Below are 13,105 nucleotides of genomic sequence, written 5' to 3'. Positions count from 1 at the left end.
AATACTTCCTAGCTCCTGTCAAGGAAATAAGAGCAGAAAAACAAAACAGAATTCTATGAATGGTCTGGAGATGGAGCTTTGATTTGGCCCTTCGAGCTGCGCCACACTAGCTGAAAACAACAACCCTGATTACCTGAATTTAACCCTACACTAATCACTCGACAATATGCAAACATAGAAACATACAAACACAGAAAATAGATGCAGGGGTAGGCCATTCGGCCCTTCGAGCCTGCACCGCCATTCAGTATGATCATGGCTGATTATCCAACTCAGAACCCTGTACCAGCCTTCCCTCCATACCCCCTGATCCCTTTAGCCACAAGGGCCATATCTAACTACCTCTTAAATATAGCCAATGAACTGGCCTCAACTGTTTCCTGTGGCAGAGAATTCCACAGATTCACCACTCTCTGTGTGAAGAAGTTTTTCCTCATCTCGGTCCTAAAACGCTTCCCCTTTATCCTCAAACTGTGACCCCTCGCTCTGGACTTCCTCAACATCGGGAACAATCTTCCTGCATCTAGCCTGTCCAATTCCTTTAGGATTTTATACGTTTCAATAAGACCCCCCCTCAACCTTCTAAATTCCATCGAGTATAAGCCTCGTCGATCCAGTCTTTCATCATATGAAAGTCCTGCCATCCCAGGAATCAATCTGGTGAACCTTCTTTGTACTCCCTCTATGGCAAGGATGTCTTTCCTCAGATTAGGGGACCAAAACTGCACACAATGCTCCAGGTGTGGTCTCACCAAGACCTTGTACAACTGCAGTAGTACCTCCCAGCTCCTGTACTCAAATCCTCTTGCTATGAATGCCAGCAGACCATTCGCCTTTTTCACCACCTGCTGTACCTGCATGCCCACTTTCAATGACTGGTGTATAATGACACCCAGGTCTCGTTTTCCTGTTTTTGCCACCAAAGTGGATAACCTCACACTTATCCACATTAAATTGCATCTGCCATGAATTTGTCCACTCACCTAACCTTTCCAAGTCACCGTGCATCCTCTTAGCATCCTCTTCACAGCTAACACTGCCGCCCAGCTTCGTGTCATCCGCAAACTTGAGATGCTGCATTTAATTCCCTCATCTAAGTCATTAATATATATTAAAAACAACTAGGGTCCCAGCACTGAGCCTTGCGGTACCCCACTAGTCACTGCCTGCCATTCTGAAAAGGTCCCGTTTATTCCCACTCTTTGCTTCCCGTCTGCCAACCAGTTCTCTATCCACATCAATATCTTAGCCCCAATACCGTGTTCTTTAAGTTTGCACACTAATCTCCTGTGTGGGACCTTGTCAAAAGCCTTCTGAAAATCCAAATATACCACATCCACTGGTTCTCCCCTATCCAATCTACTAGTTACATCCTCAAAAAATTCTATGAGATTCGTCAGACATGATTTTCCTTTCACAAATCCATGTTCTCTTTGTCTGATGATTTCACGCTTTCCAAATGTGCTGTTATCACATCTTTGATAACTGACTCTAGCATTTTCCCCACCACCGACGTTAGGCTAACCGGTCTATAATTCCCTGGTTTCTCTCTCCCTCCTTTTTCAAAAAGTGGGGTTACATTAGCCACCCTCCAATCCTCAGGAACTAGTCCAGAGTCTAAAGAGTTTTGAAAAATTATCACTAATGCATCCACTATTTCTTGGGCTACTTCCTTAAGCACTCTGGGATGCAGACCATCTGGCCCTAGGGATTTATCTGCCTTTAATCCCTTCAATTTACCTAACACCACTTCCCTACTAACATGTATTTTCCTCAGTTCCTTCATCTCACTGGACCCTCTGTCCTCTACTATTTCCGGAAGATTACTTATGTCCTCCTTAGTGAAGACAGAACCAAAGTAGTTATTCAATTGGTCTGCCATGTCCTTGCTCCCCATAATCAATTCACCTGTTTCTGTCTGTAAGGGACCTACATTTGTCTTAACCAATCTTTTTCATTTCACATATCTATAAAAGCTTTTACAGTCAGTTTTTATGTTCCCTGCCAGTTTTCTCCTATAATCTTTTTTCCCTTTCCTAATTAAGCCCTTTGTCCTCCTCTGCTGGACTCTGAATTTCTCCCAGTCCTCAGGTGAGCCACTTTTTCTGGCTAATTTGTATGCTTCTTCTTTGGAATTGATACTATCCCTTCCTTTCTATTGCGTTAATCTCCTCTCTAACCAGCAATGCTACCCCACCTCCTTTTCTTTCTTGTCTATCCCTCTTGAATATTGAATATCCCTGAATGTTGAGCTCCCATCCTTGGTCACCCTCAAGCCATGTCTCTGTGATCCCAACTATATCATATTCATTATTAACAATCTGCACTTTTAATTCATCCTCCTTGTTACGAATGCTCCTTGCATTGACACAAAGTCTTCAGGTTCGCTTTTACAACACTCTTAGCCCTTATACAATTATGTTGAAAAGTGGCCCTTTTTGATTTTTGCCCTGGATTTGTCGGCCTGCCACTTTTACTTTTCACCTTACTACTTTTTGCTTCTACCCTCATTTTACACCCCTCTGTCTCTCTGCACTTGACCCCATCCCCCTGTTGTGAACTAACCTCCTCTCTCCTAGTCTCTTTAATTTCATTCCCACCCCCCAACCATTCTAGTTTAAAGTCACCTCTGTAGCCCTCGCAAATCTCCCCACCAGGATATTGGCCCCCTCGGATTCAAGTGTAACCCGTCCTTTTTGTACGGGTCACACCTGCGCCAAAAGAGGTCCCAATGTTCCAAACACTTGAATCCGTGCCCCCTGCTCCAAACCCCCAGCCACGCATTTATCCTCCAGCTCATTGCATTCCTATTCTCACTGTCGCGTGGCACAGGCAGTAATTTTGAGATTACTACCTTTGCAGTCCTTTTTCTCAACTCCCTTCCTAACTCCCTATATTCTCCTTTCAGGACCTCTTACCTTTTGCTACCTATGTCATTGGTACCTATATGTACCACGACCTCTGGTTCCTCACCCTCCCACTTCAGGATATCTTGGATGCGATCAGAAATATCCTGGACCCTGGCACCAGGGAGGCAAACTACCATCTGGGTCTCTGGACAGCGTCCACAGAATCGCCTATCTGACCCCCTTACTATCGAGTCCCCTATTACAATTGCCCTCCTCTTCCTTTCCCTACCCTTCGGAGCTACAGGGCCGGACTCTGTGCCGGAGGCACAGCCACTGTCGCTTCCCCCAGGTAAGCTGTCCCCCCACCAGCAGTACTGAAACAGGAGTACTTATTGTCAAGAGGCACAGCCACCGGGGTACTCTCTATTACCTGACTCTTCCCCTTCCCCCTCCTAACCGTGACCCACTTGTCTGCCTCCCATGGCCCCGGTGTGACCACCTGCCTGGAACTCCTCTCTATCAACTCCTCACTCTCCCTGACCAGACGAAGGTCATTGAGCTGCAGCTCCAGTTCCCTAACGCGGTCCCTTAGGAGCTGCATCTCAGCGCACCTGGTGCAGATGTGGACGTCCGGGAGGCTTGGAGTCTCCAGGGCCTCCCATATCCGGCACCGAGAACAACAAACTGCCCTCACACTCATACTGCCCCTCTCCTCAAATAACAACAAAAAATGAATACCAAACCTTCCTTGCCTCACCTGTTTCCGCCTAAGCCCGTTGAGCCAAAGCCCTTAAGCCTTCACTCTGCTCCTGGCTCACTCCGCAGCCCGCAAACTCCGCTGCCCACTGTATAAGGCTCTGTTCCTTTTAAATCTTCCGTGCTTCACTGCCCGACGTCACACGCCTGCGAAGTCCTGCCTCTCTGAATGCAATTAAACTGCCCGGTAAACAATCTGGACAGTGGGAGGACTCCGGAGCATCGGGGGAAAACCCACCCATCCCATAGGGAGGGTGTATAGAGTCACTTACAGAGGGAGCTAAAATTGAACTCTGAACTCCGACATCCTGTGCTATAATTGCATTGCACTACCTATTATGCTGCAATGCCGAGATGTTAATGAATGTCAACGCTGTGAAATTCCAATAATCCATGTCGCATTATTTTGAAGGAAGTTGCTGGAGAGATGCGAGGGCATTGGTTATCATTTTCCACAATTCATTTCATCCTGGAATTGATCCTGTAGTGAGTTGACCGAAAATATTAACAGCCCATTCGCCTCTATAGATGCTGCCTGACTCATTGACTTCTTCCAGTAGTTTTTGTTTGATCCACAGTGCAGCATTGGCAGTTTTTGGTGTCCTCATGTTTAACTTTCAATTTAGCTTTCAATAAACATTTATTACTCTCATCACCACCTTCCTATAATCAGCAAAGGCATACTTCAAGGATACATGCTTAGACCAGGAGATTGGGGCTGAGAGGAAAATTGGATCAGCAATGATAAGAATAGACAATAGACATTAGGTGCACGAGTGGGCCATTCCCCATATCCCTTGACTCCGCTATCATTAAGAGTTCTATCTAACTCTTTCTTGAAAGCATCCAGAGAATTGGTCTCCACTGCCTTCTGAGGCAGAGCATTCCACAGATCCACAACTCCCTGGGTGATAAAGTTTTTCCTCAACTGCGTTCTAAATGACCTACCCCTTATTTTCAAATTGTGGCCTCCGGTTCTGGATTTGCCTAACATCGGAAACATATTTCCTGCCTCTAGCGTGTCCAATCCCTTAATAATCTGATATGTTTCAATCAGATCCTCTCCCATCCCTCTAAATTCCGTTGTGTACAAGCCCAATCGCTCCAATCTTTCACCATATTGCAGTCCCGCCATCCTGGGAATTAACCGCGTGAACCTACGCTGTACCCCCTCAATAGCAAGAATATAATTCCTCAAACTTGGAGACCAAAACTGTACACAATATTCCAGGTGTGGTCTCACCAGGGCCCTGTACAACTGCAGAAGGACCTCTTTGCTCCTATACTCAACCCCCCTTGTTATGAAGGCCAACATGCCATTAGCTTTCTTCACTGCCTGCTGTACCTGCATGCTTACTTTTAGTGACTGATGAACAAGGACACCTAGATCTCGTTGTACTTCCCCTTTTCCTAACTTGACACCATTCATGTAGTAATCAGCCTTGCTGTTCTTGCCACCAAAGTGGATAACCTCACATTTATCCACATTAATCTGCATTTTCCCACTCACCCAACCTGTCCAAGTCATCCTGCATTACCACGACATCCGCCGCACATTTTACACTGCCACCCAGATTTGCGTCATCTGCAAACTTGCTAATGTTACTTTTAATCCCTTCATCTAAATCATTAATGTATCTTGTAAATAGCTGTGGTCCCAGCACCGAGCCTTGCGGTACACCACTAGTCACCAACTGCCATGCTGAAAGGGACCCGTTAATCGCTACACTTTGTTTCCTGTCTGCCAAGCAATTTTCTATCCATGTCAGTACCCTACCCCCAAAACCATGTGCTCTGATTTCGCCCACTGATCTCCAATGTGCGACCTTAGCAAAGGCTTTCTGAAAGTACAGTACACTACATCCACTGGCTCTCCCTTGTCCATTTTCACCGTTACATCCTCAAAAAATTCCAGAAGATTAGTCCAGCATGATTTCCCCTTCCCCTTCGATGAATTGTCGGAGCAGACAGGATGGGACAAATAGCATAATTCTGCTCCTATATCTTATGGACTTCTGGTGATATTTACCGATTCTCCCTGCTCTCATAACTGTATGAGGAGGTGCAGCTCAAACACCAAGTATAAATACATACTTGGAAGAATCTCGTTTGGCAAACAGGAGGTGTACAGGAGTGAAATAGATAAGCTGGCCGAGTGGTATTCCTACAGCAATACACGCAATGAGTTTAAGACCAAACAACTGGTTGTGGACTTCAGGAAGGAGAATTCCCCACAGATTGAAAAGGGTGACCACCTTTCTGGTTGTCAATATGTCTGACGATCTATCATTAGCCCATCACATTGATGCAACCGTGATGAAGGCTCACCGTCGTTGCCTTACTGTGTTAGGAGCCTGAGGAGATTTGGTCCATCACCAAGGTCTGCTTAAAATTTCCAGAGCTGCACAATCGAGAGCGTTCTGAGTGGCTGCACCATCACCACCTGGAATGGGGCCTCCAAAGCACATGATCAAAAGAGGCTGCAGAAGCCTGTATGATCAGCCACCCCTGTAAGGGACATGACTCTCCCGACCATCAAGGACATCTTCAAGATGCAGTGCCTGAAGCAGGTGGCATCGATCATTAAGGAGCTTCGACATCTAGACATGCCGTCTTATCAGTACTGCCATGGCAGAGGTGGTACAGGATCCTGAGAAACGGCACTCAATAATTTAAGAATAAAACATAATACCATAAATACATGAGTAGATTTGGGTTCTTCGGCCCATCGAGTATCCTCCAACATTCCATCATGAATGATCTATTATCCCTCTTAACAACATTCTCTTGAATTCTCCCTGTAACCTTTAACTCCCTCACTAATGAAGACCCTATCAATCTCTCCTCTAAATATGGTGAGTGGGTTAGCCTGTACAGCTGTCTGTGGCAATACATCCTACAGATTCACCACCAGAATTGCAAACGTCCTCTCCACATCAACTCTATCAACATTCATTAGGTTTCAATGAGATCACCCCTCATTCGTCTGAATTCCAGCCATCGAATGCTCCTCATAGAAACCTTCCACTAAGGAATTACTTGGGTGAAACTCCTTTGAACTTTCCCCAATGTCGACACGCCCTTTCTTCGATAAGGTGTTCAAAATATTACAAGTGAGGACTCATCGTGCCTTATAAAGCCTCGACATTACATTCTTTTTTATAATCTCATCCTCAAAATGTCTGCTAACATCGCATTTGCCTTCCCCACACCAGCTCAAGCTGCATAATAAACTCCAGGGAATCCTGCACAATGACTCCCAAATCACTTCGCACCTTAGATTTTTGAATTTTCACTCCAATTCAGAAATAGTCTGTGCCTTTATTTCTTCTACCAAAGTGCATGACCATACACTCTCCAACACTGTATGCCAACTGCCACTTCTTTGCCCATTCTCCGAGTCTGTCTAAGCCCTCAGTAGCCTTGCTGCATTCTCAACACTACCTGCCCCTGCAGAAACCTTCGTATCATCTGCAAATCTGGCCAGAAACCCATCAATTCCATCATGCAAATCACTGACAATAGCGTAAAAAGAAACGCTGCCAACAACGTCTCCTGTGGAACATCACTAAAAATCGACAACCAACCAGAATAGGATTCCTTTATTCCGGTTGCTTGCCTGTTAATAATCAAACAACACTGCATCCGTACTAGTATGTGTTCTGTAATACCACTCGCTTCTTCATTTGTCAAGCAGCCTCACGCATGGCATCTTGTCAAAGGCCGTCTGAAAATGCAAGTACACAATATCCACCGATTCTCCTTTATCTATCCGGAATGCTGTTCCTTCAAAGAATTCCAACAGATTTGTCAGGCAAGATTTTCCCTGAAATGATCTCTGCTGACTAGGGCCTATTTTCTCATGTGCTACCAAGTACTCTGAAACCACATCCTTAACAATCGAATCTGAAATTTTCTTGCCAATTGACAGGCCTATAATTTCCTTCCTTCTGCTCTCTCCATTTCTGAAGAACGGAGTGACATTTGCAATTTTCTAGTCCTCCAGACCCATGTCAGAATCCATTCATTCTTGAAAGATCATTACTAATGCCTCCACAACCTCTTCAGCCACCTGTTTCAGAACCGTGGAGTGCAGACTATCTGGTCCATGTGACTTATATACCTTCAGTCATAGAAACATAGAAACATAGAAAATAGGTGCAGGAGTAGGCCATTCGGCCCTTCGAGCCTGCACCGCCATTCAGTATGATCATGGCTGATCATCCAACTCAGAACCCTGTACCAGCCTTCCCTCCATACCCAGTGATCCCTTTAGCCACAAGGGCCCTATCTAACTCCCTCTTAAATATAGCCAATGAACTGGCCTCAACTGTTTCCTGTGGCAGAGAATTCCACAGATTCACCACTCTCTGTGTGAAGAAGTTTTTCCTAATCTCGGTCCTAAAAGGCTTCCCCTTTATCCTCAAACTGTGGCTCCTCGTTCTGGACTTCCCCAACATCGGGAACAATCTTCCTGCATCTAGCTTGTCCTATCCCTTTAGGATTTTATACGTTTCAATCACATCCCCCCTCAGTCTTCTAAATTCCAACGAGTATAAGCCTAGTTCATCCAGTCTTTCATCATATGAAAGTCCTGCCATCCCAGGAATCAATCTGGTGAACCTTCTTTGCACTCCCTCTACGGCAAGGATGTCTTTCCTCAGATTAGGGGACCAAAACTGCACAAAATACTCCAGGTGTGGTCTCACCAAGGCCTTGTACAACTGCAGTAGTACCTCCCTGCTCCTGTACTGGAATCCTCTTGCTATAAATGCCAGCATACCATTCGCCTTTTTCACCACCTGCTGTACCTGCATGCCCACTTTCAATGACTGGTGTATAATGACACCCAGGTCTCGTTGCACCTCCCCTTTTCCTAATCGGCCACCATTCAGATAATAATCTGTTTTCCTGTTTTTGCCGCCAAAGTGGATAACTTCACATTTATCCACATTAAATTGCATCTGCCATGAATTTGCCCACTCACCTAACCTATCCAAGCCTGTATGATCAGCCACCCCTGTAAGGGACATGACTCTCCCAACCATCAAGGACATCTTCAAGATGCAGTACCTGAAGCAGGTGGCATCGATCATTAAGGAGCTTCGACATCTAGACATGCCGTCTTATCAGTACTGCCATGGCAGAGGTGGTACAGGATCCTGAGAAATGGCACTCAATAATTTAAGAATAAAACATAATACCATAAATACATGACCATACACTCTCCAACACTGTACGCCGACTGCTGCTTCTTTGCCCATTCTCCGAATCTGTCTGAGCCCTTCTGTAGCTTCTCTGAATTCTCAACACTGACTGCCCCTCCAGCTATCTTCCAGCATCTGCAAATTTGGCCACAAACCTATCAATTCCATCATCCATATCATTGACAATAACGTAAAAAGAAGTGGTCCCAACAAAGTCCCCTGTGGAACATGACTAAAAAGGAACAACCAATCAGAATAAGATTCCTTCAATCCCATTCTTTGCCTCTTATTAATCAGACAACACTCCATCCATTCTAGTATGCGTTCTGTAACACCATTGGCTTCTTAACTTGCCAAGCAGCCTCACGCGTGGAATCTTCTCAAAGGCCTTCTGAAAATGCCAGTACACAATATCCACCGATTCTCCTTTGTCTATCCGGCATGGTGTTACTTCAAAGAATTCCAACAGATTTGTCAGGCAATATTTTCCCTAAAATAAACCATGCAGACTCGGGCCTATTTTCTCATGTGCTACCAAGTACTCTGAAAGCACATCCTGAACAATCGACTCTAAAATTTTCCTGCCGATTGACTGGCCGATCATTTCCTTCCTTCTGCTCTCTCCATTTCTGAAGAATGGAGTGACATTTGCAATTTTCCAGTCCTCCAGATCCATGTCAGAATCCATTCATTCTTGAAAGATCATTACTAATGCCTCCACAATCTCTTCAACCACCCTGGGGTGTAGACTATCTGGTCCATGTGACTGCTGGTGTGTTCCACAGTGAAGATGGATACAAAATACTTGTTTAGTTCATCCACCATTTCTTTCATCCCCATTACCACTTACAAGCATCATTTTCTTCTGGTCCTATATCTACTCTTGCCTCTCTTTTACACTTTAGGTATCCGAAAAGACTGCTGCTCTACATGCTCACCTTCCCCCTTTAAAATATTGTTGACATGATCAGATGTCTCTATCACGCCAACAGAATCTCGTCTCTATTCCTCTGACTATGGGATCTCCTCTCACCATTACAGTCCTCTTTACCTCTGTTCTCTTCTAAGCCATAGCACCAGACTTAGTGCCGGAGACCTGCTTACTGTGGCTATCCCCCGTTATGTCACCACCCCACCCCACCTCCCCCCCAACTGTATCCGTTGTTCAGGGGAATGGCCACATGGTAACTCTGCAATGGCTGCCAATTTCCCTTCCTTCTCCTGACAGCCACCCAGTGACCTGCACCCTGCAACCTAGGGTTAACTACCTCCCTGTAGCTCCTATCTATTAGTGTCCTCTATAAGCTGAAGCCCCAGCCTCTTAACACGTTCTCAGAGGAGCTGCAGTTCGGTGCACCTGGTGCAGATGTAGTTATCCAGAGGTCTGGAGGTCTCCCAGAGTTCCCATAACTCACACACAGAGCAAATCACTGCCCCTGGAGCCACTTTGCCCAAACAGAAGCAGAATGAAGAAAGAAGAAGAAACCTACCAGGTACTTAACTTGCCGAAGCCATTCCTGCACTGGCCAACTCGCACAAGCACTCTGCTTGTCCTTCCTTACAGTCTCAGTACACAATGCATCAACCTATATACCAACTGCCCCATCCTCAGCTCTATCAGTCTAGTTTCCATCCCCCTGACAAATGAGTTTAAACACTACACAACAGCTCTAGCAAACTTGCCAGCAAGGATATTGCTCCCTCTCAGGTTCATGTATAACCAATGCTTTTTGTACAAATCACACTGTATCTTGCTTAGCAGAGATCCCAATGATCTAGAAAGATTAAACCTTGCTCCCTGCACTAACTCCTCTGTATTCATCTAACAAAGCATTCTATTCTTACCCTCACTGACATGCGTCAAAGGCAGTAATCCAAAGATTACTATCATGGAAGTCTGCTTTTCAGCTTTTACCAAACTCTAATAATCTTCCCCTCCACTATTAGATTTCTGATTGGACCAGGTGCCCATGAACAGCCCCTCACTGTTCCTCCTTTGATCTACTATTTTGTTCTTGAAAATGATAGTAATTTTTATGTCTTTCACTCTACTGCTGCAGCTAAACAACACATTTCACAATATATGTCAGTGACAATAAACGTGATTATGCGGTCCTATATAGATAAAGTGAATGTGGAGAGGACGTTTCCCATCTTGTGCTGGAGGGCACAATTTCAGAATAAAAGGACATCCCCTTCGCCTGGAGATGAAGAGGGATTTATTTCGCAGTGAGTCTGGGGAATTCATGGCAATGGAGGCCAAGTCATTGGGTATATTTAAACTGGCGGTTGATAGGTTCTTGATTAGTAATGTTGTCAAAGGTTACAAGAAGATGGCAAAAGAATGTTGTTGAGAAGGCTAATTAAGCGGTGATGATCAAATGGCAAAACAGGTTTGATGAACAAATGGCCTAATTCTGCTCCTGTGCCTTCTGGTCTTATGGTCTTATTCTGATTCTGATGCAGCCCCCGAAAGTAAATATCCAGACAATTATGAAAAAGAATGATATATTGGCCTCCATTGCAGGACGATTTGAGTACAGGTGCAAAGGTGACATACTTTAATGAAATGGGATATGGAGTACTATTTTTGATTATTGTTTTCTTATCTGAATAAAGATATGCCTGATAAAGTGAAAGTGAGGAAAACATTCTACTAACTCTAGGATCATCGAGAAATATGGCAGGGGAACAGGACTTGCAAATCTGTGTCAAAGATAAGGGGACAATTTTAATCCTATTCCTACTTTAATCCTATTTTAATCTCATACATCCACATCAGTTCCCCAATCTGTTCATGTTGGAGATGTGAGTAAAATCTGGAGCACTAGTAGCCGGTCACAGGATTTCAGGAAGGCACTTGATCAGGCTCCCATGCATGGGCTATTTAGAAAGTAATGAGGCATGGGATCCAAGGAGACCTTGCATTGTGGAGCTGGAATTGGCTAGCCCACAGAAAGCAAAGTGTGGATGCAGATGGTTCATATTCTGCATGGAAGACGGTGACCAGCAGTGATCTGCAGGGATCTGTTCTGGGACCCCTCATCTTTGAGATTTTTTTTAATGACCTGGATGAGGAAGGAGGGTGAGTTAGTAAGTTTTCTGATGACACAAATGTTGGGGTTGTTGTGGATAGTCTAGAAGGTTGTCAGAGATTGCAGCGGGACATCAATAGGATGCAGAAGTGGGCCGAGAAGTGGCATTTGGAGTTCAACCCAGACTGGTGTGAAGTGGTTCATTTCGGTAGGTCAAATTTGAAAACAGGATATGATATTAATGGTAAAACTCTTGGTAGTGTGAAGGATCAATGAGATCTTGGGATCCGTGTCCATAGGACACTCAAAGCTGCTGCACAGGTCGTCAGTGTTGTTAAGAAGCCCAATGGTGTGAGGGCTTTCATCAACAGTGGAATTGGGTTCAAGAGCCATGAGTTAATGTTAAAGCTACATAAGACCTCAGTTAGATCCCAATTGGAGTATTGTGTTCAGTTCTGGTCACCTCACTACAGGAAGGATGTGGATACTACAGAGAGAGTGCAGAGCAGATTTACAAGGATGTTGCCTGGATTGGGGAGCATGCCCTAAGAGAATAGGTTGAGTAAACTTGGACTTTTCTCTTGGGAGCAATGGAGGATGAGAGGTGACCTGATAGAGATATATAAGATGATAAGATGCATTGATCATGTGGATAGTCAGAGGCTTTTTCCCAGGGCTGAAATGGCTAACACCAGGGGGCATAGTTTTAAGGTGCTTAGAAGTAGGTACAAGGGGGATGTCAGAGGTAAGTTTTTTACACAGAGAGTGATGGGTGCATGGAAAACACTGCCAGTGACAGTGGTAGAGGTGGATACGATAGGGTCTTTTAAGAGACTCTTAGATAGGTACATGGAGCTCAGAAAAATAGAGGGCTAGGCAGTAGGAAAATTCTAGGTAGTTCCAGAGTAGGTTACATGGTCAGCACAACATAGTGGGCCGAAGGGCCTGTAGAGTGTAAAGTCCTATGATTTCTGTAAAAATATGCAAAATCTACACGGACAGAACCAGAATAAAGATTGGACAAGGATTTCTGCAGATGTGAGGCAGCAGTTTTACTCTCTGCAGCCATTCCTTCACTCTTGCCTACTACCACAAAAAGAGGCAACATACTGGCCATATGTGCCAGATCCTATTCAGTGTCACATTTCCCATGTCGTTCATTGATGTTATAATAACACCTCTCTGCTCCAACACTATGTTTATCATTATGTTGTGCATGCTGAGTTAAACTCCTAAAGCAGGTGTTGCCAAGCTGGGG

Source organism: Mobula birostris, chromosome 8 (assembly GCF_030028105.1).
Source record: "Mobula birostris isolate sMobBir1 chromosome 8, sMobBir1.hap1, whole genome shotgun sequence".
In the NCBI taxonomy this organism is placed as follows: Eukaryota; Metazoa; Chordata; class Chondrichthyes; order Myliobatiformes; family Myliobatidae; genus Mobula; species Mobula birostris.
Note: the sequence above shows the minus strand (reverse complement) of the source record.